The sequence below is a fragment of the Macaca fascicularis genome, chromosome 2 (assembly GCF_037993035.2).
Source record: "Macaca fascicularis isolate 582-1 chromosome 2, T2T-MFA8v1.1".
Classification (NCBI taxonomy): Eukaryota; Metazoa; Chordata; class Mammalia; order Primates; family Cercopithecidae; genus Macaca; species Macaca fascicularis.
This window is the reverse complement of record NC_088376.1, coordinates 31400888-31427983: the sequence shown is the minus strand read 5'-3', so window position 1 is coordinate 31427983 and position 27096 is coordinate 31400888. Positions and strand designations below refer to the sequence as shown.

Below are 27096 nucleotides of genomic sequence, written 5' to 3'. Positions count from 1 at the left end.
ACTCCCTTGAACGTATCTTTTAGCCACAGGGAACAAATCGAAGGCATGAATGACAACTTATTAGCTGTAGATGGAATCCGTAGCCCAGTACTGCTTAAGAAGAAACAGCCCCACTCTGTCCTGCCATGATGGCTGTTCCAAGTCAAAGGAAAGGAGAAGTCTGTTGGAGAAGATTTTCTTTCTTTTTTTCTTTTTCTTGTTTTCTTTAGTTCATCCATTCATTTTTTTTCTAATATTATGGTACCCAAAAGCAGAATTTGTAGTTAGTACTCTTGGCTGTAGAAATTCAGTTTTGCTTTTCCTTTAAGGCTGATTCCAGCACCACTTTATGAGAAAAAACTGTCATAGTTTCACATTGCCTCTAAGAAAATGAAACGCACCTAAGTATTATTGGACAGCAAGAGTATTTTTACAGTGGTTACTGCTCAGGAAATTTGAGTGAAGGACTGCAAAAGCGGAGCAAAGCAGACCTGAGAGAGAAGGCAGCAGTGCTCCCCTGCGACATGCTCTGTCACTGGGCAGGGAAGACGCTGCTGCTACGTCTGCATAGCTTCATTCAAGAGCACTGGAAATTGTAAGGTGTTTGTTTTGTTTCATTTTGGGAGTGGTGGAAGATTAGCCTTTGTGCTTCTCCTCTAAAGAGTTTTGTCAAACACAACTACTTAGTTAAACAAAATCCAAAGTAAGCTATCATTGAAATATGAAATATACTAACTAAGCCAAACAATGAAAGATTATACAGGGAAAGGCCTTCCTCCCCATTTTGACTTCAGCCACTCAGTTTTCCTTCCCACAGGTGTGTCCTTCCAGAGATATTTGACTCAAGAATCACCGCATATATTCATGTGCCTGCTTTTTCATACACTGTAGCAGCATATTAGAATATTGTTCAGCATTTTTTCTTTCTTTTTTTTTAACCTTACACTATTTCCTGATGTTTTCCAAGTAAATATTTTATTCTTTTCTTATGATTGTGTAGTAATCCATTGTATAGATGTATAATTTATTTAGCCATTTTCTTGAGGAATATTTAGGTTGGTTTTCATCTTTGATTATTACCAAAGTTCATGGAATGAAGGAGCTGTTATAAAATTATCTTCTTGGTGAAAGCTGCCCTTTAATGTGCTCTGTTGACAGGATTGATAATTTGTCCTAGATAGAAGAATAAAGAGAACTATGCAGGAGCTCTGTTTCCAAAACAAGTAAAAATTACATCTGATGAAGCATAAAGGAGACTGAACAAGGACACAAGAACCACACAAATTGTGTATAAAATATGCAGCTTCAGTACATTGCTGCCTGGTGTCTTGCCCTCTCAGACAACTGACCCCAAGGGTATGTCTTACAGAATAGTTGAACATGTTTAACAGAAACGTTCTTGGTGTTGTGGACCTCAAAAGACTTGATGTGGCTGGCGTGGTGGGTCACACCTATAATCGCAGCACTCTGGGAGGCCGAGGCAGGCAGATCACCTGAGGTCAAGAGTTCGAGACCAGCCTGGCCAACATGGTGAAACCTGTCTCTACTAAAAATACAAAAATTAGCCAGTCATGATGGTGGGTGCCTGTAATCCCAACTACTCAGGAGGCTGAGGCAGGAGAATCGCTTGAACCCAGGAGGCGGAGGTTGCAGTGAGCCGAGATTGCACCACTGCACTCTAGCCTGAATGACAGAGTGAGACTGTTAAACAAGCAAGCGAAAAAGGTTTGGTATATGAATAAGGAAAGGAGCCCTAGATATTGGGCATGCAAAGGCTTTTGTGTTCTCTGAAAAGGTCATGCAATGATAGAAGTTACCTGAGACACCTGTAAACTAACGACCCACAGTTAAATCCACATAGTGTGGCTAGTGCTGTGGTTTTGGGTAAATGCAGGATGCTGTGGACAGTGGGTGCCTAGAGCTACATTTCATTCAAGTGCTGGAGAAGCAGGAGAGGTTGACCCTCAGGAAGTGCCTGCTAAGCTGAGCCCTGGAGAATGTGAGGAGTATAAGTTAGGAAAGGGTAGGATAGTGTGAGGAACTGTGTTCTAGGAGAGGGAACAGCAGCATGCCCAGAGATCATCATGGCCCATTTGAGCTTCAGAAGTGTGCCTGTTGGGGGTCCAGAGAGGAGACTGGCAAGGTAATCAGGCATTGGAATCACCATAGTTCTCAACAAGTGTCAGGGAGGTTGGACGTAAGGCTATGGGAGGCCAGTGAAGACCTTTATCTGGAGTGGGAGATTATTTGATTTGTGTTTAAAAATCTCATCCTGCCTGCCAGGTGGAGAATGAACCAGAAAGGGGTGGGATGCTATGTAGGAAGCTGTTGCAGTAATCCAAGTGAAAGGTGATGGTGACCTGAATTAGGAAATGGCAGTGCAAGTAGGAAGAAGTAGACATAGAAGAGCTCTTCAGACAGTGGAATCAACAGGAGTTAGCAATTTTGAGACACGGGCATGGAGGCAGAGACCCTCAGCCCTCTGGTGGTTCACTTTTAACAGAAAGATTATGTGCAATGCATTTAATATTCATGCATCTTTATGATACCATCCTTGCTATTTCTTTTGGACAAACCTGGAAATAGACTTGCTGAGTCAAAGGAAAGATTTTGAAATCTTTCAATAATGTGGTCAAATTGCCTCCAGAAAGGCTGATATACCAATTTACCTGTCCATTACCAATTAGGGCACTAACTTCAGCCTCACTGAGTATTATCACTTTGAATTGACACCAATCTGATAGGCAGAAAATACATATCTTTTCTTTGTTTTAATTTGCATTTCTGTGAGTACTGGCAAAGTTGAAGTTTTTTTCATGCTTATTAACTAATTATATTTCCACAAATTACATATTCATGTTTTTGCTTATTTTCTCCCTGGGCTGTTTATCTTTGTCTTTTTTATTTCTAAGAGCTCTATTGCTGTTTAGTTGCCTAACCCTGTGTCTTTTTTAAATTTGTTGCAGGATTGCTCTCATTTATTTATGCTTTTGTTTATGTTTTGTGGATCGGAAAGATTTTTTTAAATGTATTAAAATATTTTGTTCATGCTCTATGCCTGTAGTTCAATGTCAAGAAAATTATTCCTCAACCCCAGGTTGAGGTATAAATATTGAGATTTTTATAAATATTCACATTTATTTTCATTTTTTACCTTCAGGTCTTTAATTCATCAGGAATTTTCGGATATAAGATGTGTTATAGGAATCTATCTCTTTTTGTTCCGAATAATAAATTTTTTTTTCTGAACCAAAAATTGGGACAGCCTAGTCTATGTAACAAAGAACATTTATGCATTTGTGTGGCAGAAACAGTCTTAGAGAGTAGATGCAATAATATTGGAACTTCTGGAACATTTGATGTTATATATGTTGATAGATTATAGAGAGATAAGATTTAAGGACTAATACTTATACCTGGGCAACATCAGGGAACCTGTGCCATTATTAAAAAATTAAAAAAGAAAGAATGGCTCCCAACACCCATTCAGAATAGAATGTTCGAAATCCAGAGTGCATGAGAAAGTTCAGGATCCAGATCGTAAAATATTGCCAATGGTTTATGTAGCGCAACCTGCATTTCACCAATAGCTCATCTTATCCTTCCTATCTGAAGCACTAGTTCACATCAAAATGACTTTTCAGGTCCGTGGTGTCTCTAATCTTTGTATGTTCGTAGGTTTCTTTCTATGTAGAACATCTGAAGACAACTCATTCTCTTGAGGCCGTCAGAGCAAGACCAAAGGTTGTAGGGCCTTGACCACAGTACTAAAGCAAAGCCTCAAAATGACTTAAGGAATCGTAGGAAATAAAATGCCACAGTCCTGGACATTTATCATTTGGCAGCAAGCTAAACATTTCCTAAAACTTTTAGAAGTAATTTAGGTGCCTAATGGAAATTTTCTATTTTCAAATTCTGGAGTTGCTTAAACTGTTTAGGAGAAATTTAGCTGGAGTCTGGTGATGGGACTGTTTGTATGTGCTTGACTAAGAGTGGCTGTGTTGTCCACATTAGCATGACCGTGGGCTCTTTATTGAAGCCCTGGTTCCGGTTCTCAGTAAGGGCCGTTTGCAAGAGTGAGGTGGAGTTTGGTGGCTTTCAGGCCACCCAGAGTGCCATGTGTATCTGTTTGATAAACTCTGTGGTTTGTCTGTTCTATGTGTTTTTGCCAGATTGTTTAAAAAAAAGAAAGAAAGAAAAAGCAAACAAGCAGGCATCATATGTTAAAAGTTTATCTTTTAGTTTTGGAAAATCTAAGTGTAATTTTATTCCTGAAAGAAGAAAAAGTTGTTTCCCTGGGGAGATAATTTTGGGGTGCATAGATATTTTTAAGGCTGTAGATATGAAATGAAAATGAATATATGACTTTGTCAATACTTTTTTTCAGTAGGGTAAGCCATATTTTTTCAAAAAAGCAAGGCTGGAATCAACTACTCTTAGCATATCAGAGATCAGGAAAAAATGAGTATTGGAAGCCATTCTTTTTTTTCTTCATAACAGCATAGGCTTTCTGATGTTGTCCAGGTGTATGTATTAACCCTTCAGTCTTATCTTTATAGTCCAGGATTTTTCAACCTCAGTACTGTGAACATTTTGAGCTGGATAATTTTTGGCGGGGGGAGCGGGGACTCTCCCTTTGTATTATAGGATGTTTAGCAATATCTGTGGTTTCTACTCACTAGCTAGTCTCTACCCACTAAATGCCAGTGCCACCCCCATCAGCCATGACAACAAAAAAGTGTCCCCAGGCATTGCCAAATGTCTCCTTAGGAGCAGATTATACCTGGTTGAGAACCACTGGCATAGCCAATGCAGAGGAAGCAGGATTGGTCAGATTGGAGTTTGTATTTGACTTTTATATGGTCTATTTTCAAGTAAATTGTCTTCAGAGCAAGAATAGGCTACCAGGAGGAAACCTCTAACTAAACTTCATGAAAATATAATTAAATTTCATAGCATTCCAAGGCACTAACTAAATTTGTTATATTGAAATGGAATCAGTGAACTGAGACCTGAGGACAGGTTGAGAACCTGGGAGGTTATTTTCTAGAAAGACTGATCTCAGTTGATTTCAAGCAAAGGGCAGGAATCATGTGGTATTTCTATGGTGAGTCAGTTGTGGTCATTAAATTTAGTTATTTGCTGTGCTAATAGCATAAATCAAAGAACAGGAAACTTCCTTCCTAAAATATCCGCCTGCCCTGCGAGGTTGTGCTGGCTGCATCAGATTTGCTGTTGTGGCCTTCTGTGGATGGTTGACCAATTCAGATGAAGCATCCCCCTGCTGTGGAAAATCTGGAAAATCAGCCAAAGTTTGTTTCAAAAACCTTACTTGACTACATATTTTAATGACTCCACGTTATACACTTGACTAGAAATTAGTGGTGTGTGTTTTCCTCGCATATGGTTGAATTTCCCCCTCCCTGTTGCTGACTTTAAAAGATGTTTCTTTTTTATGAACACTGAGAGTACAAATCAAACAAAAGCCAAAGGAGCCACATCACAGGCTCAGTCTCTAGCAGCAAATGTTGTACTTGCATTAATTTTGGATAACAGGTTACAGTTTTAAATTGGATTTTTTTTATAATGCAACAGAAATTACTTTATGAGAAGTTGGTTTGAAAGGTGGCAATTTATGTGTAATTTGATGTTCCATATTAAAATATACATGTCTTACATAATTTTTAGTACTACTTTCAAGCATAACTACCCATATAATGCAATCGTGGTAATTCATTGTTACATGTATTTTTACTAATTACTGAACTGGAGTGAATTATAAATCTCTGCCAAAAACATTGCCTTGCTTATACTGGGCAAGCAATTAATCATGTTTGGATCTGTTCTTTAAAATTTTTGATGATTTTATAAAGCTTTTGGATAATTAAATTAAGATGAACTACTTCCACGCTGTGTAAAATACCTTGTAATGCAGTTTTAAAGGGCTATAAAATAATAATTAAAACTTAGAATTACCAGCTTCCAATGATCATTTCAATAATCATTGCTGACAGAGGAAAGAAGAGGTATTATACAAAACAAGAAAGCGTTTGGAAAGAAATACAAGAAGCCTCAGCTATCCTCATTTTCTTTCTGTTCAGCCTTACTGTGTTGTATCTGCAGTAGGAGTTGACTGGATGGTAGAAGGGGAAAGCCATAGGCTAAGGGAAGACAGTACACTTATGGAAGATTGTGTATTAACCATTTTCTTTCCCTAACAGATTTTGATTGTCCCTTATTTGAATACATTTCTATGTGAAACCAAGAAATAGTAATCTGTTTTTTTTGTTGCATGTATAGTGCAAAGGTAGCTTGAGAAGCAGTATGATAGGATGGCCACCAGGATGTCATAGCTGGAAGCCTTCTTGGAAGTGCAGGGAGCAAGAACGTCTTTTGAGCTTCTTTTGCCTGTACCTTTTCTCCCTTTGTTTTGTGCCCCACCCAGGCATGAGTTCTTTAAATCAAGGATTTCTATTCAGTTTACTGTTTTCATATTTTTACCTGAAACAGAGAGAGATAGCTAGCACTGTTACTCTAAAACTAGAGCAAAAGAATTCAGAAATATGAAGAAAATTTATGTAAGTGTTTGAGGGAGAATATTAGTTTTGTTTCTGACTTTTATTCAACTTTAAAAACTTAACAGCTAGCTGTATCATCTGACCTTGTCTCCATCTAAGTATAGAGATTCCTAGAAATATTGTGAATCCATGCTATATGTTTTGGTTTCCTGAAAATCAACTAAGGCCCATACATGCTGTGCAGATGTTGAAAGTACAATTCTCCCTGTAGATAGTGAAGGGTAAGCGGGTAATCACACACTCTTTCTTGTCATATTTTCTTTTAGGGCGAGAGTCTAGTAGCCACTGGAATTTGGACTAGTAGTCCAAACTACTAGTGTTTAGTCTTCTAGAGTTTAATAGGTCTATCGATATAGAAACAAATATAAATCTTTAGTCTGTGCATTATTATCTTTAAATGCTTATTTTAGAAAAATCTGCTGGTTGAGTTTATTGGGACATGGAACTAATGAGGTCAAAGTCATGGGTATGAGCTCTGCTGCTAGCACTTAGCTTTGCCAGATTCTGTGATTACATAGACTGCCTTGAAAGAGGTGGTTTTCAAGGGAGCAGGTTTAAAGAGAGAATCTTTCATTCCACAGTTATTTGTGAATGTTGTGCTGGACAGACACCTGTAGACAAAGCAGACCACAAACACATAAATAAATGTGAAAACTATCAGATATGTGCATGCAGAGTATTAAAATTGGGTGAAACAATTAAAAAGTAGTTATTTCTATAATAAAATTTATAAAGATGGATTAAGCTTCAGTGGAACAAAAATGAGGATACAGTTATAGAGCCTCTGAATATACACAAATCCAGGTCTCATTCTGTTTACACTGCACAAAATATTGGGGACAGCTTTTCTTGGGGAGATCCTTTTCATTATTTCCACTCCATGTTTTCCTACAAAGTAACATATTTAGAAAACCTCAGAAAAACGTTTGTTTCTAGGACAGCATAGAAGGGGAAGAAACAGTCTATTTTCCTTGTGGGGCATTGGGGGAACAGAGGGAAGACCCAGGCACATGAGTGGTGGGTGGTACCTGAGGGCTTGGGGTCTAAAGAAGAAGAGTCATACTATTAAAAAACATCCATATTTGAGACAGTGACATTCAAAGCCCTAAACGAGTGGGGTTTGGAGGAGACCATGGAAAGTAAGAAAAGGACACACAAAATGACAGGAAGTCATGGGATGTCTGGATTACCATCTTGTGTGAAGTTCCTAGGCAGCACCCTCCCTCGTCCAGATGTCCCTCCCGGCGGGCCAGCACCTCCATTGAGTTCTGGCTCCTGCCTTTCCCCATTGTCCTTCCTGCGTCTTCTTCAAAAAACTTTCACTAGAATGACTTTCCTTGCAGCCTCTGAATCTGTTCACTTCTCACATCCGAAACCAGCCCTTTCTTCCTCTGTTTAGTTTCTCTCGTGTCCTTTTTAATCAAAAAAAGGTCAACTCTCTCTCTCCTTACTGTCTCTTTTCCTGTGTTCCCACAACTGTGTAATCTTGCGTTTGCTTTTGCAAAGGCCACAGCTAAGTTCCATGTTGTAAACTGAGTTATTTTAAAATAGACCTTGCAACAGTAGGCACTGGGGGCTACTGGGTGGAAGAGGGGCGTGGGTTGAAAAACTACCTATCAGATACTGTGCTCACTACCTGGGTGACAGGATCAATCGTGCAGCAAACCTCAACAACATGCAATTTACTCATGTCACAAATGTACTTCCTAAACCTAAAATAGACGTTGGAAAAATAAAAATAAAATAAAATGAAATAAAATAGGTCTTGGCATCAGATAGGATAGAGGTTCGAATCTTGGCTCTGCTACAAACTGAGTGATATCAGGCAAGTTATTTAACCTGTCTAAACCTCACATTATGAGATATGATAATAGCTTCTTTTATTATAAAGATCAAATGTGATGAGTATGTGATATATCATAAATTGTCCAATGCACTTAGCATTGTGCCAGCCCACAGGAAGTGCTTCATGAGGGATGGCTGCTGCTCCTACTTCTACTAAACAGTGTTGTTGCAGTTACTACTAGTGGACCTGCTGCTGCTTTTAATTTTGTAGGCCTGCAGTCCTCTTTATGCTGTGAGCCCTTGGCTTCCACGTCTGTACTCTATAGACTTGCTTATTCTAACCCTGCCTGCAGCTTTCCTCTCCTTCTGACCTCCTTGGCCTTTTCCCACTACTGAGAGAAGGGGGCTCCCATGAATTCAGTTCTTGGCCCCCTGTTCTCACCACTTTGCCATCCATACTCACCGCTTTAACTCCCTTCTGTATGCTTATGACTCTCATGTTTATCTCTATTGCCTGCTGACATCATTACTGGGATATCTCATGTCTCCTTCACTCATCACATGTTAAAAACCCCCATCACTTCTCAATTCCACTGTTGCATTAGCCTCCTGACTATTCTTTTTTCTTCCATTTTTGGCCCTTTTTAAACTAAGTTGCCCCATAGCCAGAGTGATTTCTGGAAAAGGCCAATCAGATGATTCTCTTTTAAAAACTGTTCAGCCAAGCACCCCACTCTAGCCCCAGCCTTAGCAGTACCAGCTCCAGAGTCTCTCCGTGATAGTCACGACGCCACTGTCTACTTAGCACCCCATGTCACAGTATGTGCTGTGGAAATATCCATGCCAGTAGGACAACTGAGTATACTGCACGCTTTTTGCCTCGAAGCCTCATAATGTTGGCTCTGCCTGGAATATCTTTCCTCCTCTCTACTTAGCTCACTGTGATTCTTCTCAGCACAAACTTCATCTTCGTAAGGCCCTTTCTAATCTTAGTTGGGCTGAGGGCCCCCCTCTGTTCTCCCACAACACCTCAACTATCTCTCAGCCTATAATTGTGACCCATTTTTTTTTTCAGTTAAATAAAACCCAACAGAATGGACTAGAAGAGAAAATGCTGTTTTGTATATTTGTCTGTACTTGTATACAGGATTGTGGTATAAGTTTTTTCAAGGTCACAGTGAAAAAAAAAAAAAAGGGCTTGGAAAACAGATTTGTGATGCTATACTGAGATTATCTGTTCATGTTACTCCATGATTTGTAAACTCCTTAAGAACCAGGACCATTGTTATCTTTTTAGCCCTAGTGTTAAGCAAAGCTTTAGTCAATAAAAACTTGTTTAATGGAATCTGCTAATTCTTGAATAAGCAAAGATGAGGAGAAATCGTGAAGTATGTGAATACCTAGGATGAAATAAATGATTTGTGAAAAGTTACTTCTCTGAGTCTAAATGGGTTAGTAACTGTGGGCCCCCAGACTGAGCCTCCTTGTCCGGTGGACCAATAGAACCCTATATAGGAAATCTGGAGTGAGAATCTGCTGAGGAGAGTGCCTCGTTCTCTTTTGTCAAATGTGTATATGCAGATTCTGCAGTTACATAGGGGAAAGTCAGCTGTTTTTATTTGTTTAGGGAGACCGAGCTCCTACCACATTAGACTGTGTGAATGGCTTTTCCTGCAACCAGGATGGTGGAGGAAGGAAAGGGTGACAGGTGAAAGGTTTCATATCAACTTCCCCTTACCTTTTCCTGCGGGCAGGCTAGAAAACAAGCTGTGAAGGAGAAGGAGTGCATCCTTCCCTCTCGGGCTCACTGATGCATTTTCAGCACCGAAGCATGTGGCAGGAGATGCAGGATGCTCCTTTAAGAGGTCACCACATTTCTTCTGTCCTAGCAGGGAGCCAGACGTGACTCGAACACGCTTGCCACTTTTCCATTCTTCTCATTGTTCTGTTCTCTTTTTCAGATTTTTATTTGTTCTTAATACTTTTATTGCTTTCATGTTTTCACTGCTACTATGCCTTTTTCTTCCTCATTTCATCCCATTCCTCCCTTCCACCTCCCTAAAAGCAAAGAATAAAATAAACAACTGTAAACAACACTTGTAAAAGAGAAATTAGTTATCAAATGACTTCCACTTAATTTGGGGACCTCCACTTAATACAGGGAAACAAGTTTTAGTGTCATAGACCACGTATCTAAAAATGATAGTGTTCCTTAAGGGGTCATGCCTAACTTATCTTTATCCCTGTAGGCATAGTATGGTGCTGTGCATAGAAAAATTAGCTCAATAATTGTTTGTTGTCCAGCTAGATTGAATTAATAAAGATTAAGTGTGATGCTACAGCTACATTCTGTTTGACTTGCCCTGAAACAGTTTCCTTGCTCTCTCTTTCATGTCCTTATCTGCCTCCTTCTTTTAAACATTGTGAGTACTTTATTTTATACTCCTGATACGTTGACATAAATGACAGTCTTGACAGATTTGATATTATTAAAAACACTACTGAATAATATGCTTGTGCTTCTTGAAGTCAGACACTTCATTTGTGAAAAGTTGATTCTCTATTAACTGTGAGAACAATTATCCTCTGTACTAACTCTAAAACCCTTCCATTGACAAATGGCCTCCTGAGTGTTGCTTTAGGTATCCTCAAAGCCACCTAACAGGAATTGCCCCAAGAAGACTTGAGTGCCAGCCTATCCTGAGGCCCCAAGCTGGGAGAAGTTTGAGTAGCAAATTATAAAGGAAACAGTTTTCAAAGAACTTTCTCGATTGGCAATAGCATTATTTTCAGATTTTACAAACAATGCATATTTACTATAAAAATCATACTGCAGAAAGGCATATAAAAGAAAGTGAAAATTACCTGCTTTCTATGATCTGTCCTTTTTAGTGTATACTCATCTCTGTTTTTGCATACATATATATTTTTTAAAAAACATTGTTCTAAAATGTTATTATCTGCTTAAAAAATAACACAGATATCCATGTAATCAGTGTAGCTCTATATCCTTGTTTTTAATGGTTGTAAGGTGTTTTATTGTAAGGTTATTCCATAATTTTTAAACTATGTTTAGGTTGTTTCTATTTTTTCAGCATTATAAAATAATTTTCTAATTAAGATCTGTTCTAGGTAGCTTGATTTGTGCAAATAACTTAATCACCATTTGGATCCTTGCTTACTTCTGTGAAAGGTGGAGTTGAGCTTGAGCTTGATGATCTCTTAGGTATTATGTTTAAGGTCACTTTTTATTACATATGGTTTCATGCCTTCAATTCATAGCTTTCCTTGGCAGAAGTGGAATAAGCAGTGGTTAAGGGCATGACTGTTGTAATCACAGTGCTTGGATCCAAATTCTTTTTATTGCACTTACTAGCTGTGTGACCTTGGGAAAATTGTACAACCTTTTTGAGCCTCAGCTTCCTGATCTGTATATGGAGATGGTAGTACTAACATTATAATGATGTTGTAAGGATTCAATGAAGTGTAATGCACATAAAGTGCTTAGCATGGTGCCTTATATACATACTAAACACTCAATACAGGTTAGTCAATCTTTTTATTATCAGGATTTCCACTTCTAATGTGTCAGAAGCCTACCCATTTTTCAGTGGGGAGCCAGATGACTCTCCATCTTTCCAGGTGGTCAGGCCAAGAACATTGGAGTCATCATTGACACCTGTTAATGAGCTGAACTGTGCCCCCTCAAAATTCATCTGTTGAAGTTTTAACCCTTAGTGCCTCAGACTGTAACTGTACTTGGAGATAGGGCCTTTAAAGAGGTAACTAAAGTTCAATGAGATCATTGGGGTGGGCTCTAATCTAACATGTGTCCTCATAAGGGAGATTAGCACAGGCACACAGGGATAAACAGACATGTGAAGACACAGAGAGGAGATGGCTATTGGCAAGCCAAGGAGAGAGGCCTGGGAAGAAACCTGGAGCACCTTAATCTTGGACTTACAGTACCAGAACCATAAGAAAATAAATTCATGTTTTTATTTTTTGAGGACTTTAGTTAATAATAATGTATTCCAGGTTTTTGTTTTGTTTTTTTGACAGAGTCTCGCTCTGTCACCCAAGCTGGAGTGCAGTGGCATGATCTTGGGTCATTGGAATGTCCACCTCCCGGGTTCAAGCAATTCTCCTACCTCAGCCTCCTGAGTAGCTGGGATTACAGCCACCCACCACCACACCTGGCTAATTTTTGTAGTTTTAGTAGAGCCGGGTTTTCACCATGTTGGCCAGGCTGGTCTTGAACTCCTGACCTCAGGTGATCTGCCTGCCTGGGCCTCCCAAAGTGCTGGGATTACAGGTGTGAGCCACCGTGCCCAGCCTATTCCGAATTTTTTAAAAGCACACATTGCTGTGTGCTTCCCAGTTTCCTCTGCCTGGAACACTCTTCCTGCAGATAGCTGTGGTGCTCAACCTCACCTGGTTCAGGTCTTTACTCAAAAATCATCTTCTCAGCAAGACTTTACCCTATCACCCTGTTTAAAATTACACACACACACACACACACACACACACACACACACACACACACACACAGCACTTGTCTTCTCTTTCTTGCTTTCCTCCATAGTATTTATATTATATATCTTACATGCCATGTATTTTACTTGTATTTTTAAATATTGTGTTGGTTTTTTATTGTAAGTGCCCTGAGGGGTGAAGTTTTTTTCTGCTTTGTTCCTTGTATATCCACAGGATCTAGAACATTGCCTGGCACATCGTCAGCACTCCATAAACATGTTTGGAATGAATGGACTTGTTTTTTGGCTCCCTTCCAGTCTCCTGCTCTCACTTTGTGTTCCTATAGCACCACCTCTCTTGTGGCTTTTCATATATTCTGGCTTTACTATAGTGTGTTGTCTGCCCCAACCCCAGACTGCAAAGTCCTTGATCAGAAACAATTCCTCATATTCCTTCTACTGTGCAGTGGCACACTCTGTATAGGAGGTGCTCAATAAACAGTGTAATGAATATATTAACATCAGCAGTCAGCAGGAATACAGTCACTCCGTTTCCATTTCTTTCCCCCACACAGCAAATTTGTAGACCCTGGGGTCATGGTTCCACTTTATGAATGAAGTAGAGACCTTTCTGACCCAGCACACATTTACCCATCACTTCGTTTTATCTTCTACAGGTTTATTCACATCCTCTCTACCTTTCCCTCCTTTCGCTTTCTCTTAGAACTCTTCTCTAGTTATGTCATACATTTCACTACTTTTCTTTTTTCCGCCCTCACATTGGATCCCTTTCTTAGCTAACAGATGCCTATTACTAAAAAGAACAAGAACAGTGGTGGTCCATAAACGTTAATCACCAGAGAAACAGTGTAAACTTTTGAGAGCAGTAGGCTTTTGAGTCCAAGTCATGAACCTTCCAGACTGAGGTAGCCTTTGTGGAAATAGAAAGACTTAAATTGGATGTTGGAAATGGGAAGGATTTGGATAGAAGAGAAGAAGGGGAAAGGTGGTTTAAATAGCGGGAAATGAGAAGCAAAAAGGAGGCAGCGGAGAGCGCACCTTGTTCACCAGCTTTCCCAGTGCCTCAGTGGGCCTAGCGGACCCTTCAGAATTCCACAGGAGAGGATTTCCAGTCTTCACTCTCCTTCAGTTACTATTATTTTTCTTCATATACTAGATGGAGTAGGAGGATCAAAATGAAAGCTTTAAAATTTATTTTTAATTGAATTTAAATTGTTTTCTGTTTGGTTTAACTACTAGTATTTCAACAGTAAGTTTCCCTTACTTTTAAGTTGTCTGCCTACATTATTTCAGCTACATTGTGGATTAAATAGGCTTTTCTGGGTTGGTCTGCGATTATAAGGACTATTTATATTACAGCTTTTATGGGAGAATGAGTTCAGGGTTGCAAACAACCGACCTATGTATAAACTTTTGGAATACAACTTAATGGCGGACTGTTTTCTTATAACTGTTTTAAATTTTGTTTTGTTTTTTTATTTTGCTTTTCTAGTCTATAAATGGAATATGGTGTGTCTTCTTTCCTTTGATTCCATTGTTACTCTGTGCAGCTAATTAGAAAGTTTATAGAAGTTATAAGCCCTGTCGTAAGTCATTTTACTTCAAATTTCTTATATTGTAATATTTTAAAATAATTAATACTTTCTTTCCGCCTTTTAATCAGATAATCAGGGAGAGCTTTTCTTTTATATTAGTTTTCCCACATAAGAGTAAATGAATGAATATAAATTAAAGTTTTATTCTTTTTTTTTTTTTTTTTGAGACTGGATTTTGCTCTGTTGCCCAGACTGGAGTGCAGTGGCACGGTCATGGCTCACTGCAGCCTCAACACCCTGGGCTCAGGTGATCCTCCCACCTCAGCCTCTCAAGTAGCTGGAACCACAGGCACATGCCACCACAACTGGCTAATTTTATTTTTTTATAGACAGGGTCTCAGGCTGCCCTCAAACTCCTGGCTTCAAGCGATGCTCCTACCTCAGCCTCCCAAAGTGCTGGGATTATAGGCGTGAGCCACTGCATCCAGCTAAAGTTTTATTCTTATGAGTCATCATTATTTTGTGTGGGAGCTCAACCTAAACTGCTAAAAGAGCAGTAAATAAAGATTTTCTTAAACTCTCACAGTTGTGAGATTGGACGACAGAAGATTTGAACTCCTCAAGAGAAGTGATGGTGTGGGTTCCTAAAACCACACTCAGATAATGGGGCTGGAGGAATAACGATTCCTACTGTGACTGTCAGAAAGGCCCATCTGCAAAGCCTTTGGGTTGACACTTCCTGTCTGTTTGGTGTTTTGCTCTTTTGGGGAGTATTCCATCACATCCATGGGGTAGGAGTGTTTTAGAAACAAAATATCCTCTGCTTTTCAACAGTTTCGTCTCCATTTATTTTAGTATTCCAAATAATTACAAAATTTACCCCAAGTCAGAGAAGAAACTACCTTTGCCACCAAAATGTTCATGATTACCTCAGTGACTGGCAATATTTTAATGCTCTACCCACCCTACTTTCCAGAAAGCCCTTTCATTCTTTCTCTAGAGAAATTCTAATCAAAAAATTAATTGCTGGTTGAGAGTATTTCTCCAGTTACAAAAACTCATTTCTTAAAATTTAGCATTTAAGAGAAGGCTAATTTGGAAGTTAATTATGGTTAATATGATATCAATAATTATTGTCTTTTCATTAGTTTTATAAAATAGCTCATTTGATTCATTAAGGATTGTTAGGGATGAATAAAGAAAAACATGTATTTTAATTGTCCTCCTTTCTAAATCATCCAGCAGATATTTACATTGCGTTGTTTTCCTTAGAAAGCATTTGAATTATGCAGGAGTGTTTGTAGCAGCATGATTGTTAATATCTCAAAAGCAACCCAAATATTCATCAACTTATTAATGGATAAATAAAATGTGATACATCCATACCATGGAATATTTGGCCATAAGAAGAAATGAAGTACTGATGCATGGTACACAGTGGTTAAACCTTGAAAACATTATACGAAGTAAAAGAAGCCAGACACAAAAGGCCATATATTTATAAATCCGTTCATATGAAATGTCTACAATAGGACAAATCTGTGGGGCAGAAGGTAGATTACTGGTTGCCTATGGCTGGGTTCGGGGTTTCGGGGGACAAGGGGAGTGACTGCTAATGGGTGTGGAGTTTATTTTTAGGGTGATAAAAATGTACGAAAATTGATTATGGTGATGATTGCAGAACTCTGTGAATATACTAAAAGTCATTGAATTGTACACTTTAAATAGATGAATTGTGTGGTATGTGAATTATATCTCAATAAAGCTATTGTTTTTAAAAAGCATTTCTTAGTATTCATTCACTACTTTCATTTAATGAAATGGAAGAGACTTTAGAGGTACATAGCATGGTCAGTGAGAGAAGTAAATATACAGTGAGTACATGAATTTACTAATCTGAGGAAAGTTCTCAGCATCTCTTTGAAACTCTAGTTAGGTGGGAATGAATAGAGAACAAATTCCCTATTCCATGAATTTGAAAATATCATTGTACTTGTCTACCAGAGATAAAATCCCAGAGTTCAAATGTACTGAGAATTTTTATGTAAAACCTGAATGAAATGTTTTAAAAAATCCAATATATTTAATGAAGGTACATAAACTATTTCTGCATCTGATTTAAGAGATGACCTTGCTATGCATTTGTCTCCCGGCCAACTATAATATCATAGTTTGCCATAAGCCATAAAAGGCAGTTCAGACAACACAACTGTTGGGTGCATTTTGGACTGCTACATAGCATTTATTATATGCATGTATGACAAATAATATGTATATATCTTAATTTTTTAACCATTCCCCTATTGATGGTCATTTAGGTTTTTACCTAATTTGGGCTATTATGAGTGGTTCAGTAGTAGAATCCTAGTACACGACTCCTTGTGAACATGCATGTGTAAAGCTTTTCTCTATAATAGAAAATGAAAGAATTGCTGGGTAGAAGGTATGTCCATTTCTACTGCCAGGTTACCCTCTCACAGGTGCCAATGTGCTCTCCCTCTGGCAGCTTCCTTACACACTTGCCAACGCTTGATATCGTCAAACTTTATCTGTGGTATAAAAAAAAAAAATCTTGTTTTGATTCACAGTTGCCTTTGCATGAGTATTCATGAGGTTGTTTAATGGCACTTCAATTTCCTCTTCTACAAATCATCCTTGATCCTATATCCATTTTTAAATATGGGTTTATCTTTTTCGTATTGATTAGTGGGCATTCTTCATATAATTTGGATATTAATCTTCTGTCTCATAGGAATTGTAAATGTTTCTTCCTCTGTGGCTTGCCTTTTAACTTTGTTTATAGTATCTTTTGTCAGGCAGAAGTTTTAAATTTAGATGTAGTCAAATTTATCTTTCCTTGTGCTCAGAAGCCCCTCCATCCTCCTCCCACTTTGTTTAATTCTCTGCTGTTGCTGTCTTGAAAGTCTTGCATTTTCATTTTTCACTGGGCACACAAGTAATGTAGTCATTTCTGCTTCTATGTTATTTTAGGCTTAGGTCTTTAATTCCTCTGGAATATTTTGGCTGTGTGTTGACTTGTGTGGAAAACAGATCAATTATTTTGTATTTTTTGCAAATGGACAGCCAGTTATTTCAATACCATTTGTTTCGTAGTTTATCCCTTTCCCATCATTTGGAATGCCACCTTTCTTATATTTTGAATTCCCTTGCATTCATTGGACTGTCTCTGGAATATGCATTTTGTTCTATTAATCTGGCCATCTATTCCTGTACCAGTATCATGATGTTTTAATTACTGTATCTTCACAATGTTTTTTGGTATCTGGTAGGACAAGACCTTTGTTCTTCTTTTCTAAGATTACTTCAACTATCTTATATTTGTTTGCTTTCCTTTTTGGTATCAACCTCTCAATTCCTTGCAAATTCCATTTGGGATTTTGTTAGGGATTACATGAAGTTTATAAATTAATTTTGGGGAAAATAACATCTTCATAATACTTAGTCTTCCCTTACAGGAACAAGATATGTCTCTTCTTTAATTACCTTTTGTCCTTCACTAAAGTTTTATCTAGTTTTTCTTGATAGGCTTGCATACCGAGCATTTTAAATTGTTATTTTGAATGGAATTTATTTCTAAGTTTTTTAAATTGGTGGTTGTTGATGTATTTAAGAGCTAATAATTTCTGGTTTTGGTTTTGTATTTGATCTCCTTGCTGACATCCTTGTAGATCTAATGTGGATCTCTTAGCCTGTTGATTCTCTTAGCTGTTCATGTAGAGACTTTAAAATACTGACAGTGTTGTGTCTTTATTGCTCATATTTGTTTTATTTTGCTTTTTTTCTGATACTGCTTTGGCTAGAATAAGTCTTATTCTTCAACTGGGAAGCTTCTATCATCTCATCATTAAATAAAAAGTTTACTATTGGTTTCTCCTAGATTCTCTTTTTCAGATTAAAGAAAACTTCTATTTCTAGCATGTTGGAGTCTTACCATGAATGTGTTTTGCATTTTATCAAATCCTTTTCTCTACAATAATTAATACAATCATATGGTTTTTATCTTTTAATTTGTTAATGTAGTCATGACCTTCCTAGAATTTTTCTCTTCTAAAACCACCATTGTATTTCTGCTTGTTCTTGATATATTGATTAGCCAGGATTTTATTTAGGCCTTCTGAATCTTCATTCATAAGTTTGAATGATCTATGGTTTTCTTTTTTTTTGTTTTGTCATTGTCTGGTTTGGGTATGAGGGCTATGATAAACCAAACAATACACATGACAGCCACTCCTCCACCCCAAATAATGATTCTGTCTAAAATGTCAACAGTGCTAAGTTTGAGAAACCCTGTGCTAGACTCAAAATAAACTGAGTGTGTTTCTTTTTTTTCCTGAGTAGTTAATGTAACATAGAATTTACCTACTCTTTCAGAATATGGTATAATTCGCCTAAAATGACCTGAGCATTGTGCCTTTTTAAGAGGTAGATCTTTGAGCACCTTTTCTATTTTTTCTTGGATATTCATCTCAATGGTTTGCTTCTTGAGTTAATTTTGGTAATTATATTTTCCTGGAAAATTGGTCATCTTTTTTATTTTTAAAATTCATTTATATTAAATTTTAACATATTATCTGAATTTCGAAAGTAATAATTCTATCCTTTTTCTTTTTGAAATTCATTTTGCCAAAGATTTGACTGGCGTATGTGTCTTTGAAATCACCAGGTTTAGGTTTTATTCAACTCTACTATTTTCTGTTTCTTGATTTCTCATTCATTTTTTATAGCTATATTAATTTCTCTTTTCTATATATTTCTTTCCCTTGTTTTTAACTTTTTGAATTGAAAATTTTGGCCACTTTTTATTGTTCTCATTTTCTAAACAGGCATTTAAGGCTATAAATTTTCCTAACTGCTACTTTTCTAGTAACACATAGGATTTAGTGTATAGTGCACATATATCATTCATTTTTAAACTGCTGGTGATTTCATTTTCACTTTTTTACTTTGACCTAAACATTTTTGAAGTGTTGTTAAATTTCCACATGTATAGAATTCTTTGAGTTGTTTAGATCTGTCAGGTACTTTGGCCTGTATGTTTTCTGTTTGGGAATGTTTTTGAGTGTTACTCTGTGGCCTAATACAGTATCATTTTTTTGTGAATATACAAAAAATTAAAGCTTGGCAAATTATTATTCAGATGTTTCTCATCATCTGATGAGACCCTGGTGCCTGCCATGGCCTAAGTGAGAAGCCATCTATGTAGATGGGGTTCTATGTGACAGATGATAGAAACCTGAGGACTTATGAATATATCATCCATTCATTTAAAGTAAAGAACCAAACACCGCATGTTCTCACTCATAAGTGGGAGTTGAACAATGAGAACACATGGACACAGGGAGGGGAACATCACACACCAGGGCCTGTCGGGGGTGGGAGACAAAGGGAGGGAGAGCATTAGGACAAATACCTAATACATGCAGGACTTAAAACCTAGATGACGGGTTGATAGGTGCAGCAAACCACTATGGCACATGTATACCTGTTTAACTCAAGGAAATACAAATATAATCAAAGACGCTTTTATGCATTATTTGTAATAGTGAAAAATCAGAAGTAAATGTCTAGTGGTTAAATAAATGAATAAATATGTGGGCTTTAAAAATCATATTTAAAAAGAATATTTAAGATTATGGGGGAAATTGTTCCTGGCATCTTTATTTAATAAAGCAGGATACAAATTTGCATATGGTATGATCACATGTTGAGAAAAACAATACATGTACATTAAGTATATGCATACAATAAAAGGTTATTTTTGAGTTATTTCTTGAGTGATGATATAATTTAATTTTATTCTTTATATTTGTGTTTCTGAATTTTTACAATGATTATTTACGTTGTAATGAAATACATGTAGTTGGAAGCATCTTTTGCGAAACAATTTCTTTTGTCTATCTTGTGTATAATGCAAAATTGCAACTTGCGGAGGGCAGCTTAACAGGATGTGTTAAATTTTGAGTATTTATATTCTGTGACCCAGGAAGTTCACTGCTTTGAATTAATCAGAAGTTCCTATAAAAGTACAGAATGATTTTACTATCTTGTTTGTAATAGTGAAAAATTGAAAAAAAAAATGTAATTCTAATACTCAGTATAAACCTAGTCAAATAAATTGTATTATATATAAAAAAGGAAATAATAAACAAGTCTTAAAAATAAATTGGAGCTTTATGGGTAATGACATGAAAAACTGACCAAGATATATTATGTGAATGAAGCAAGGTGCAAAACACTATGCATAGTATGATTCCATTTGTGTAAAAATGGGGTGGTTGTGTATGCATACATCACATGTAATGCATTATAATTTTCTGGAGTAATACATAGGAAATAGCAATACCTACCTGTGAGCAAAGGGCTGAATATGTATCATTTCACTTCATGTATTTCTATCATTTTGAATTTGTACAGAAAACATGAATTACTTCAAACAAATTTTAATAAAAATTAAATTTAAAAGGTAGAAAATTATATCACTGTAATACTATTTATGTATTTCCTTTCTGTGTGTGGTAGTAGGCCCACCTGTGTAATGAGCATGTAAAATAGATAGGATCACTGCCCTTGAAGAGCTTGTCCTCTAAAAATCTCTTTTTCATGGATATAAGATATTAATGTTATTATTTTTGTGATGGTAACATGATAATTTGCTAGAAGTCAAATGGTTGGAATTTAGTCGTTTCTGACTTCAGTAAACAAATGCTGATTTCACTGAAATTTATCGTGTACAAGTTGGATAATCCCAAAGTGGGTGTTACTTGTCTGAGAAAGGAATTTGATGAATTAAAATTAGTACCATTAATCCAGACTTTAAAAAACTCCATATTTTTTTTTATCAAACATAATAGAACTTGTTTGCACCATTGTATCTTTTATAGTAGACACAGAAATAAGTTTTAGGAGAATTTGTTATTTATGATGGGTCATAAGTATCATATAAAGTTAAAAAGATCCAATGTAAATATTTCAATTTTGAGTTGATTTGATGTAATGTAACTGATGATTTTTAAAATACCTGCTATTTCACACAATATTAAGATACAATTTTTACTCAGTGACATATACATTTTTTGAGCAGTACTGTTATCCTTTCTTTAACGTTTACTGTAAAATTTTAAGTGAAAACCAAGCTTAGAAAAGGATGAACAATGAACCATTAATTGTAGATAATTATGAAACTAGATTTTTAAAACAATGTTTGTAAAAATGTCCTATCAATTCAGCTTATATACCCAGCACTTGCATATTTCCTCATTTTATTTCTGGTATCTGAAAATGCATTTTGAATACAGTAAATGTGGGTGGGTACAACATTCAAAATAAGACTGTAATAAAGCAAATTAAAAGTGCAAGCAAAAGAATTCCATCTGCTATTTAACTTAGTAGATAGGTTAAAACCATTGTTTAGGATCATTGGCATGTAATTGAAATTAGTGACATTTTGAATGATGATACAAATATTAGAAAGAAAAAAAAACTAATGGACCAATTTAATGTGTCAAACTCTTATATATAAAAAATAAAGTCACTGTGAGTAACTGCAAAGCTTCCACTTTTACTCCCTTTTCAATTCATGCATTAGATTTTATCTGACTCTTTTTTTCCACACCTGGAAGCTCTACATTGGTATTTGTTTTCTATAAGTATTTGTTTAAGGAACTGTTGAGAACGCACAGCTGTGTCAGGAGCAATGATGAAGGCTGGGTTTACAGAATTGCCAGATCAGGCTGCTGGTTCCCTTTGGCTTTGCCCTCTGTGGAGCTGGATCCTATGACTGTTGTAGACCTTTCCCCTTAACTTGTGTCCCTCTTTTGAGATTAGTTATCTTTGCACTCTGTTTTCCACTACCAAAGCTACATTTCTACACTTTGCTCATCAACACCTCAGACCATCTTTGGCTTTATATTATCCTTCCAGCTTCCCAACCAGTCGCGGAGCAAAGGGTGCCCCAACTCTGCTCCAGTGCTAACCCCTTCACCTGTGTTTGACAGTGTCACCCTTTCCACTGCAGCTCCTGCTTCCACATTTATCCTCACCCTCAAAGATCTCTGGCCCATTCTCTCTGAATTCTACCATACACCCAGGCTTCCCTGTCGTAGTATCTTGTGCCTCTTGCCTCTTAGTCTCTTTTGCTCCTTTTTACTACAAAACATGTTGAACAGGTGGTCCACTCCCCTATCTCTGCGTCTCTCCAAACCAATTTTCATTTCCACCAATTTACTGAACAACTTTCTTCACTGTTACCCTTGATCTTTATTTTATGAAATTCAAAGGTCTCTTGTTCATTATTTTTTGCTTGGCCTTTCCACAGCACTAATGTTGCTGACTATGCCCTTTATGAGAATTTTTATTCCTTGTGGCTTTTCTCGCATTATCTCTCTCAGTTCTCTTCCACCTTTCATAGTCTTCCTAGCCTTCCTTGCTGGTTACTTTTCCTTCTCTCTGACTGTGCATGCATCACAGACCTTCCCTCCTGTCCGTGCTCTTTTCTATCAATATGTTCCCCCTTGGAGAGTTCTCACAAGCAGCAGATATCATCACCTCCACACTGATGGCTTCCTCATTGTAGTCGTATCCTCGAACACCTACTTGGACATCAATACCATATCCCATCTGTATTCAGAACTTTTCAACCAGATGTCCCACTACAATGTCTCTTCCAGCTTGAGAACCTGTTATTCTTTAGATATAAGAAGGTCGGCTGGGCGCTGTGGCTTATGCCTGTAATCCCAGCGCTTTGGGAGGCCGAGGTGGGTGGATCACGAGGTCAGGAGATCGAGACCATCCTGGCGAACACGGTGAAACCCCATCTCTCCTAAAAATACAAAAAATTAGCTGGGCGTGGTGGCGGGCGCCTGTAGTTCCAGCTACTGGGGAGACTGAGACAGGAGAATGGCGTGAACCCGGGAGGCGGAGCTTGCAGTGAGCTGAGATCCGGCCACTGCACTCCAGCCTGGGCGACAGAGCGAGACTCTGTCTCAGAAAAAAAAAAAAAAAAAAAGTTCATCTTCTCCATAAAACTAGTTCATTCATCAAAATTCTTTCCTTCAGCATATCACCACCATCATTCAGATATCTGTAAAGAGGACAACCTTTATTAGTGATTTAGCTGCAAATCTAGAAGTCTCACATAAATCAACCCACTCCATTGTCCTCTATGGAGTCCCTTGCAGATTTATGTCAGCTCCCCCAGCACAGTGCCGCCACACTGGTCCATCTTACCTCACCTGGCCTTCTGCCTGTTAACTCCTGTCCCCGTCCCTCAGGGTCATCACTGCCTAGTGACAATTTCTAAACACCATCGAGAAGCACTAATCATCTAGCTGTTCCTTATTTGCTTTGACATTTGCTTAGCTCCTGGACCTGACTCTCAGGGCCCTTGGGAGTTTGTCCCTCCCTCTGTCTCCCACCTACTCAGCACCACTTGACATTTGGTGAGCTGCGTTTTTTCTTTTGGTAATTTTACTTACAAAAGCCCTTCTTGTTTGTATTGCCTGCTTCACTCCATTCTTAGTCCTACCTACCTTTCAGGGACCACCAAAATATCTCTGAATCGACAACATCTAAAATCAGTCCTGTAATTGAGTATTTTTCATTTATGTCTTGTATGTGGATAAATAAATGGTCCCCTCACCTTCCCTCAGAGGCCTTTCCATATACTACCACTTCCTAAAAAATATTATAGTCTCCATTTTCCTTACTGTGCTTTAAACTTAAGGGTGAGATTATATTTCATCCCCTTCTCTGTCCCCTCTGGAGTGCAGTGGCGTAATCTCAGCTCACTGCAAGCTCCACCTCCCGGGTTCACGCCATTCTCCTGTCTCAGTCTCCCCAGTAGCTGGGACTACAGGCGCCCGCCACCACGCCCAGCTAATTTTTTGTATTTTTAGGAGAGACGGGGTTTCACCGTGTTCGCCAGGATGGTCTCGATCTCCTGACCTCATGATCCACCCACCTCAGCCTCCCAAAGTGCTGGGATTACAGGCATGAGCCACAGCGCCCAGCCCGCCTTCTTATATCTAAAGAATAATTTCAGTAACTACTTCATGGTTATTAATTGTTGAGTATCAGTTTAAATACTTAGCAAGTTGAGAAAATATAAAGAAAATAAGATTTCAAACAATCCAGTCATCTGTATTCAGCAAAACACAAAAAGTCTCTGTGAGATATGACAGGGCCTAGTGTTCATGGAATGAAAACAATGTTTTCTAAATGAAATATATGCTGTTGAGGTATGTGTCCTCGTGTTTCAGTGGAGATGGAGACCCCACACTTTCCTTAGGATAACCTTCTAACATTTAAAACATAAGATGATTTCATTGTATACTCACGGTATTTAGTTTATACCACTAGCAAATGTTGAGACTGGGACTAGAAGTTGAAGTTCTTATATCAAATCCAAAGACCTTTCCACTGCACATTTCCATATATTCTATTCACTCATTTATTTATTCAGCACACACTTAGTGAGCACCTACTATGTGTCAGGCCATGCTGGGCAATGAGACAGAGCCTTCAGAGAGCTTAGTCTACCGATAGAGACTGAGGAGTCAACATAAAGTTGAAATGCAGTGGGATATGAAGTGGAGAAAAACTTTATCTTAATGTTTTGTTTTCAGACAAGGATTGAAGGAAGTTTAATGCTGAGGGAAAATGCTAATAAGGGAGATGACAAAGATTCAGGTGAAAAGTAGCTGGCAGAGTGGTGTCCCTTTGAAGGCTGTGTGAAGGGAATGGGGCCCAGGGCGCAGGTAGGGACATTAGCTTCCTGCCAGAGAGGAGTGGCATTTCCAACCAGAGTGGAATTCAGAAAGCAGCACCAGAAGCGGAGGAAGCATTCTCATTTGATGCCTTCTATTATAGGTGAAATAAGAGACAGGCTCATTGAATAGCAATGAGTGGTGGGATAGGGAGGAAGGTAGAGTGTGTGAAACCCCCATGTAGGAATTAGAAGAGTCTGAGCTTCCCAGGACCCAAGAGGGGCAAAGGCAGGGAGGGAAAAGGGCCTGAGACAGCTCTAGTGCATACCTGGCAGAGGAGTAACACCAGGTGGATAAGGGATTTGCTTGGTAAGAGGTGAACACCCCTTTCATGTTTGGAGCACTGATGGGTGCCCAGCATTTCAGCTTCTGCCAGGAGGAATCTGGGACTGATGAGCAAGTTGAATGGCAGTTGAAAGATCCAATATCTGCAGGGGTTATGGGGAAGCTCAGGGAGCATGCAAGCCCAGGAGTAGGTCAGGATAGCACCAACTGCAGGGATAAATAGACATTTTCCTCTTACGGCAGTAGATGTGTAAGGAATAGACAGTTAGTTGAAGGAATAAAGAGAAAGGGATATTAGAGAACATATGATTTTAGAAGAGATTTATTTTGAAAGGGCATGGTCAGTTGATTCAGTATTGAAATGGAGAGCTGAGCTAGCAGAGATATCCTGGTAAGTTCTGGTCAGTACAAGATGCCTCTCTCCTTGAGTGATGACCAACCTTTGCTGCTCAGCCTGCCCCATGACCCACCTGTTAGGTTCTCTGGAGTCTCACTGCAATCAGGAGCCCCATCCAGGAGCTTTCTTTTTTATTCCCAAGGACCTTTCATGTTTGATTCTTATGCTATTATAGTTCTCCGTATTAATAATTCAGAGTCAGTTGTTTTTAATAACCTAACTATAAATAATTTGTGAAGATAATTAAAGGAATGGATATACTCATTGATATTTTCATAATCCTTACCCTGCCCTGTGGCATTGTCTGTTACTGATAAAACTTGATATTGTAAAAATTTTGTATGATGAAATTCAAATGAGAAGGGGGGAAAAGGATTACAACTGCTTTGAAAAAGAAAATGAAGAGCACAAAAAGGAATTACTAGGGCCTTTCTAAACCAAAAAGAAAAATTCATGAATAAAAGATTTGGAAAAAAATCCTCAAAGTATTAAAATTTCCTTCTTATTCCCAAAGATAATTGGAGCTAGTAGTAAAAAGCAAAGAATATATGTGTGTTTATATATACACATACATACATATGTACATACACACATTTGTATGCATAAACACTTGCAAGTATTTGAACCAATATATCTTTTCAAACTTAAAAAAACTAATGGGAAATTACGATCAAGATTAAATAAAAATAGCTTCTCTTGAATTAATAGTATATTGGGTAGATGTAGCTAAGATATTTTTTCAACCATGAAAAGCAGTAAGGAATAGTTTGGAAAATAATTGGTTTAGATTGTTTTACATATTTATGTAAAGATTTTCATTATCACAAATTTTAAATACTATAAATTTGAAATTTTAAAAAGTTTTGATTATTTAGTGCTAATGAAGGGTAGAGTGACCTAATACATAGGTAATGCTAAAAGATTTCTATTTGTCTTTGAATTAATTACATTAATTTAAAATGGATCACACATCTATGTACATATATACATACACACGTTAGTATTTTAAGCAATGTATTTTAAACTTTGAGAAATATAACAAGCCATCATAATCATGAAGATGAAAAAATAGCTTGAGAAGCTATTGAGATATTTAATAGCTTATCTTGAGAGAAAATGTGTATTAGTAATTCATGAATTATGTTAGTAATTCATGAATAGATATTATAAAATCAAATAATAAAATTGCATGTTCTGATCCTATGCCAGCAAGTATACATACCTGAGTATAGCATTTATGACTTTAGATTAAAATTA

At 37.6% G+C, this 27096-nt stretch overlaps 1 protein-coding gene and 1 long non-coding RNA gene across 4 annotated transcripts in view; both read left to right on the top strand.

The window, feature by feature from the left end:
• Nucleotides 1-26289, top strand: part of LOC123571908 (uncharacterized) — a 72410-nt gene extending 46121 nt beyond the window's left edge. Inside the window, exon 2 of the long non-coding RNA XR_010584920.2 lies at nt 1138-26289. This is a non-coding gene — a long non-coding RNA (uncharacterized lncRNA). The remainder of the gene's footprint in view (nt 1-1137) is intronic.
• Nucleotides 1-27096, top strand: part of PLCL2 (phospholipase C like 2) — a 194719-nt gene that overhangs the window by 47414 nt on the left and 120209 nt on the right. The window lies entirely within an intron of this gene.